This window comes from Crocodylus porosus, unplaced genomic scaffold (genome assembly GCF_001723895.1).
Source record: "Crocodylus porosus isolate Cpor-Errol unplaced genomic scaffold, CroPor_comp1, whole genome shotgun sequence".
Lineage (NCBI taxonomy): Eukaryota > Metazoa > Chordata > Crocodylia > Crocodylidae > Crocodylus > Crocodylus porosus.
The window spans coordinates 184,280,495-184,287,454 of record NW_017728886.1 but is presented as its reverse complement, the minus strand read 5'-3'; the positions used below and the strand labels follow the sequence as shown (position 1 = coordinate 184,287,454).

The 6,960-nt window shown below is 45.3% G+C and overlaps 1 protein-coding gene across 3 annotated transcripts in view; it reads right to left on the bottom strand.

Moving 5' to 3' along the window:
• The window catches only part of DLGAP1 (DLG associated protein 1), a 546,520-nt gene that overhangs the window by 184,980 nt on the left and 354,580 nt on the right, over positions 1 to 6,960 (bottom strand). The gene's annotated exons all lie outside the window — the stretch shown is intronic.

Sequence of the window (6,960 nt, the reverse complement as noted above, 5' to 3'; positions counted from 1 at the left end):
CCCTCTTTTTACCCCCTATGTATTTGAAGAAGGACTTCTTATTGTCCTTAATCCGGGAAGCTAGTCCTATCTCCATCTCTGCTTTGGCCCTCCTGACTGCCCCCCTACATACTCGGGCGACTGTAACATAGTCCTTCTTGGTGATGACCCCATTTGCCATTTGGGGCAAAATAACCCTGCCCAGCTCCTCCCAGATCTGCAGCCAGGGGGAGTTAGAGCCTGGAGCCAGCACCTGTGCTGTATAAAAACTTGCCTTGGTGACCAGCTAAGGGATACTTGCCCTCAGGAGCTTCTTGGTCCATGACACTCAAGTGCTCCAGGCTGCAACCCCTCCACCTCCACCTTCTCTTGAGGTTCTGGCGGAATTTCACCTCCCACCTTTTTATTTTTGGGCACCCTATCTGCGGCCCCACCAAGTCCCAGGACCTCCTGGTCAACCGCCTCTTGGCCCTTGCCAAGTGAGCCCTGTACTTGACCAGGAAGGAGGTTCTGGCCGGGAAGGTGCCTGGAGACCATGGGGCTGCTTTCCTTTCACTTGTCTGCACACACTTTCAGGCAAAGCACCAGTGGGTGGCATCCACTGGCTCCTTGGATGCCTTGGAGGACTGGTGGGTGCTGCCCAGGGGGCTCTGCTCGGTGTCCCCCTCAGGTGCACTCAGTTTCATGTTTTGACCCTTTGACTGTCACATCACTCCTGTCCTGTTTTTTGCCTTTGTTGTCCCAAGTATTTTGTTGTAGCATTCACCCCTTAGCCCCCAGACAATACGACAATAAGAGTTACTAGTTAGCCAGGTGGGCCTTAGGGCCCATGGTGTTTGAATGTTACAAATAGATAGGAGCTTCTGAGACCCACCCAGTTGGTATCTGGGGACACTACCCCTTAAGCCAGCTGGACTGCTGAAGCAGCCCTGACCTGAAGTGGCCTCTGTTCCCTCTATCCACTGCAGCAGTCTGGCAGTGGGGGCTGCTGCCAGGCTGTGACCTGCTACCACCTGCAACAGCATCTGCCCCCTTGGAACTGAGGCCCCCTGGCTGTACACCTGCCAGATCCAGATGGGGTGTCCCTGCTCTGCGAACTGTCAAAGCATGTCCTCTTGGCTCTGAATGGCCAAGAAGTCAGTCACCTCATCTGCCCTCCAGCTGGGTCTCCAGTGCTGGCCCTTGACAGGCTCCTCTGCCCGGGTCTCACCACTTGTGTTACCAGCAGAGATTCTTGTGTTCCCTGTTTAAAAATTGCAAATTCTCTTATAAGAAACCCAAATTCTCTCATTACAATGGTGTTCTTTTGCTATTAAAAGAAATGCCGCTAGATATAAAGAGATCAGATGGGCAATGTTTTATTGATATACTTACAGGTTTAAAACAATTGGGAAGCCTATCAATGCCTCTATCATTATAATAAAATAAATTCTAAATATCTATACACTTTGGCATTTACATTTGGCTTTTTTGTCATAGAAAAACCAGAGCTGCCCCTACCCTCTTTGCTCATCAGGATGTGTAGTGCTGAGAAGCACTGCCCCTGCCCTTGCCCCTCATTCTCAACCCACAGCCTGCCTCCTGCTCCAGTACCCTTACTCCTAAAACAGGGTAAGGTGTGGTAAGAAGGTTGTGGGGGTGGCTTGGGGGTGTGGGGTTTGTGGGTCAATTGTGGGGGGGGGCTGTGGGTGTGCAGGGGTTGTGTGTAGGGGGCTTGCCCAGGAGGCCTGTAGATGCAAGACCCAGCCCGGTGTGACAGGCAGTCCCCACGAGCAGCGCAGGGCCTTGGGTGACAGCCGCAGCCTGGAGCTGTCTGAAAGAGCACAGCTCTGCACAATTTGCCACAAGCAGCGCTGGGTGCCTGGTGGCCAGGGCTGAGTTGAGCTGGCCCGCACTGCAGGGAAGCTTTGCCAGGAGGGCTCCAAGTGCCCTGATGGGTTGCTGCTGGGGGGGGGGCTGTAAACCATGCAGGGGGCAAGAGGGGGAACCACCCCTCCCATCCCCCATACCCACAGTTCCCCAAACCCCCATAGCCCCCCAGCTCCAGTCTCCCCTACCCCCTGTCCCTAACTTCCCTCCGACGGAGCCAGAGTCCTTGCAGCCTGCACCAGGTCCAGGCTGCCCTGCACATGGAAGCAGCATGCTTCAGCACCAGGGCAAGGGGCAGCCAAAGGGGCAGCCTTTGAAGGACCCCAGTCTCCAGTTGCCTTAGGGCATGGTTGTGGACCATGTCCTGCCCACTTTCTTTCTGTGAGTTGTTTTGATACCTGGATATCCAGGAATCAAATTTTGAGCCCCTGTGCAAGTATGCAGTGCGGGGATCATTTTTTTGTGCCCAATGTGCCCCATGCCATATCTCAAACTGCCTTGAGATGTGGCAAGAGGCATGTGCGGGCTCATTTGGACGCACCTTACAGGCCTAAATATATCCAAAGTGCAGATAGAACTCCTTGCCCCTTGAATTCTAATTCTCCCCTCACTTTGGGTGAAATCCCAGACATTTAAGTTAATGAGAAGCTATTATTATTTCAGTGTAGTGGGTATGTAATACTTAATGTTTGAAAATGTGTTGTTTACTTTAGACCTGAGAAGCTTGTCCAGAGAGAGTTTCAAATAGACCTGAAGAATACAGAAGTATGAAACCCATTAAAAAAAATCATGGGGCTTCTTCTTCCCTAAGTGTTTTTGAAAATCTCTCCCTCTATGTTGAAAGGCATGGTTGTCCTTCAGAATGCAGTGCAGTATAGAGACCTGAAGTAGCTTTAAGTGAGCTAACAATGGCTCAGAGCAGGTTAACTTACACTGGTCCTCAGCAGCGTAAAATAGCCCACTGGGATCCATGCTGTTGCAGGTACCTAAACTATGTTACTGGTACCTTCTTCTGGTACCTAAACTATGTTACTGTCCAAAGCTACATTAGGTAGCCTGAAGTACAAACATTCTCTAAGAGACCATTTCACTAGAGCGGACCAAAAGAGCGAACCTATGTTAGTGGTCCCACTGTTTGCAGGAAGATGTTTTCTATGCACCAGCTACTAATAATTTCAATCAAAGAAAGTATAACTTAATATTTCTGTGTACAGATTACCCCAGTATAGAAAAAAAGTTTGATGTATAGAGATGATAACATTCATGTTCTTATTGGCAAGAATTGAGAGGCCTGAGGAAGGGTGCTGTGATACCCCAAAACTTGCTTATGTCTATACCAACCATCTGGTTGGCCAAATAAAAGATAACATCCACAAGAATTCTTGTCTTCTGCATATCTCCTACACCATCCTGGAAACAACATCATTTCAATACTATTATGTTCTTACTGTACACTTTTTCTCTTTTTGTACACAATACAACTGAAACACAACTTTAGGTATCAAAGTCCTTGTGACAATAGATATCTTTCTGTCACTGTTTTCGATTTCTCAGCTTTTCATTGAGCAGCAGCCTAAGCATCAAAATACATTTCACAGGCTAATTCAGATAATCCTACTGCAACTGCATCACGATGGTGTGAATGCACCATATGGTGTGAATGCACTATATTTCTTACCAGATCTGTGGGCTTTGTGTATGTGTATGTCTGTGTGCATGTCTGCCCTTGCCACACTCTTCTTTCCCTCCCAGTTAAGAGCTGGTGCAAACTCCGTGAGGGTATTTTAGGCAGGCTCTTCTGATATTACTGCACAATATAAGGGTCCTCTAACTGAAGAGGCTTTTTCAGCTTATAAAAGTAAGGGTATTTAGTTCAACTGTAATAAGGCAGGGATTGATGAACACAAAAGGTTCGGTTCCTTCTTATAGTTTAATGCACCCTAAATTTGAACACAACCTATATCATAATGTAAATGTCACCAGGTTTCAGGACAAAGCTTTTGCTCTGGAGTCCTTCCCCAAAATATGGGTGGTAGAGAAATACAGTCAAACTCTCTTCCATGTTCTATGGATAAGCTTCTAAAGCAAAGAGGTCTCAATGAGAAAAGACCATGCCACCAGAAACCATGTTCTATTACTTATCCAAAGCCCTTGCAAGGTGTGATTTGCAAGATAAACTGTTATAATTTGGTTCCCTGGGGATTCACCGTGCAGCAACCTTTGTATAGTTGGTAAAAAATCTGAATTTGTGATCAGGAATCAGGTTAATCTCTGCTTTAATCTTCACTTTTTACTACCATTTTCAATATGTCAGATGGCACTCTTTCTCTCCATTAATTTAGTATTTTCACTTGCTGTGTTTGGATTGATCCTCATAAGAAAGAGCACAGAGATTTGCAATCTCATCTTATCGTCTTCTGAGATTGTAGCCTAAATCAGACTCACATACAAACAATCTTAGATAAGAAAATAATAAATATTGATAAATATATACATTTTGATACACAAGAGAAGGCTGAGAGGGGATCTGGTGGCTGTCTATAAACTGGCCAAGGGAGACCAGCAGGCAATGGGAGAGTCCCTGTTCCCCCGAGCACTACTGGGAGTAGCAAGGAATAATGGCCATAAATTGATGGAGAGTAGATTCAGGATAGATATCAGGAGGCACTACTTCACTGTCAGGGTGGCTAGGATCTGGAACCAACTTCCAAGGGAAGTGGTGCTTGCTCCTATACTGGGGGTCTTCAAAAGGAGGCTAGATAATCACCTCGCTGGGGTTGTTTGACCACAGCATTCTTTCCTGTCCATGGCAGGGGGTCAGACTTGATGATCTGCTCAGGCCCCTTCTGACCCTACCAACTATGAAACTATGATACACTAATTCCTGAGTGACTGTGATTAGCACAAGGAACTGTAATAACTAGCTTATTCTATTTTATAACATACTCACACATCTGGAAGTGGGAGGTCACAGAAAGAGTTCTATGAAGTAAGTTGTGTAAAATAATTCTGCAGGTTGTATATCCTATCTAATACTTTCACACTAATACTTATACAAATGCAGTCATATGCTACCATGTTACACGTTACTTTCTCTTGGTCATTGATGTGAATTATTCTGAAATGTACAAGGCAGTAATGAATGGAATGTATACAACTGGAGAAAAAATAGCTGATTCATAAAATGATATTTTGAAAAAAATATACATTTGTTAGATTGCATGTCCTTTCTCATCTCTTTGTAAGGGCTATTTTTTCAAGATGTGGAAAAACACCAGAAAATATGCAAGTATCAAAATCTCAAGAGAGAGAAATGTATTGCTGATCAAGACGATAGACTTTTTTCCCCACAAAATTGTTATCCTTAGTTCAGCAGTTTTGGTTATATATTAACTAGAATTTTGAGTAAATTGCCTAAAAATGAGTCCCAAAGGATTAATAAATGTATTATTTTATAAATAGACTAAGAAAAATTCAAAAGCTTCAGTAGCCCCTAGGCTCCTGAACTAGTAAGTGTGTTGCACTAAGCGAGTCCAGTCAGATTACTGTACCTGTCTTTTGGCTTAAACAAGGCATAGGTAATAAAGACAGTCTTTCACCTTATACTTGTATACTGTTTTTCTTAGCACAACTAAAACAATTTAAAGGAACTGCACATTGTAAGGGGAAAAGGGCATGATCAGGACAGCTTCGAGGGAATTTCAGTTTCCTATTTTGTGCACATCCTTTAAAGGTCAGATTAACATGTCCTGTTTCTCTCTTTAATAATACAAGAAAAACTTTTTGTCACTTTTCAGTAACGGACAGAAAAATGACACTTCTTCAGTTGGGGCAGATTTGCTGGGTCAATTAATGATAAAAAACAAAGGGGATACTGCCAACAAGGAGAAAGAAAAAGCTTCTCACTTCCTGGTAGGATAATGGGAGTGTAGCAGCGGAGGTGTGGATTCCAAGATCACAGCAAGCTGTGCTCTATTCAAAATGTTACCCAGAGCATATGAAACATGTTCTGTAACCACATGGAAACGATGGCATGGGAGGAAGATTGTAGGAGGGAGATTGTAAGGTATAACAAGAAAAAAATTCAGTAAAAAAACCAGGAAATATTTTGCATTACATAAAGTAGATATGACACAGTTGTGCTTTTAAAAACTTACTACTTACATAAAAAGAAACACTGATAATGAAAACCTTTTCTTGGAAGAGAAGTAGTGTGGGAAATGGTAGGTATGTGGGTGGGAGAGTGTGGGTTGTGGGACCAACATGAGGCGAAATGTATTTGGAGAGAATAATATCCCACACAGTGAAAAAAGTGAAAGCAAATGGGGAGATGTTTTTAAATTAACAAGCTCATTTTTCTTGCAGAGATAAAGTTGAAGTTGAGTAGATGTCACACAGGAGATCATATGGAGAAAGCAAAGGATCCATGAAACCTTATGCACCAGCCTGGCCTCGTGTAGATGCTCCCTGGCCACCTTGGAGCGTGTGCCTGGGGTCTGCTGCAGAGACTGTTTTAGTGGTCTCGATATCAGGTCACGTTCTCCCTGAGGGAAGCTCTGACACTCGCCTGCCACGACCTAGATCTTCCATTTAGTTGTGGGGCTCCCTTCAATTGCTCTCTGTGGGTCAGGTGTCACTCCTAGCAAGTGCTCTTGGGGCTACACCTCCTCTGCACTCCAACCATGTGCCAGCCTCTTAGGGTGACCAAACAATGGTCAGTCGGCTTGCTCCCCCGGTGTTGCCTCCTGTTTCCTCTCCATCCATCCTGTTTCCAGTCTTCCTTGCTTTGCTCCAGTGCCCTCAGGATGGTGGGCTGTCCTTGATAGTGTGCTGGATCTCATTCTCTGCATCGAGATCCCCAAAATGGCCCCAGTCCGCTCTGCCCTTTGAGCAGTGCCTGCAGCCACTTCTGCCAGCCCTGGGGCCCAGGGAAAAAATTAAGAAAAGAAACAATAAACTGAAACTCTGGGGAAGGGTCTCAGCTCACCCCACTCATGCTCCCGGCATCTGTGGACTCTCTCATGGCTTGATGCCTTCCTCCAGCTTCCTCATCATCAGGGTTATACTCCCTTAATTACAGTCAGACCCTTCCAACAGGTCCCTCCTCAGCCT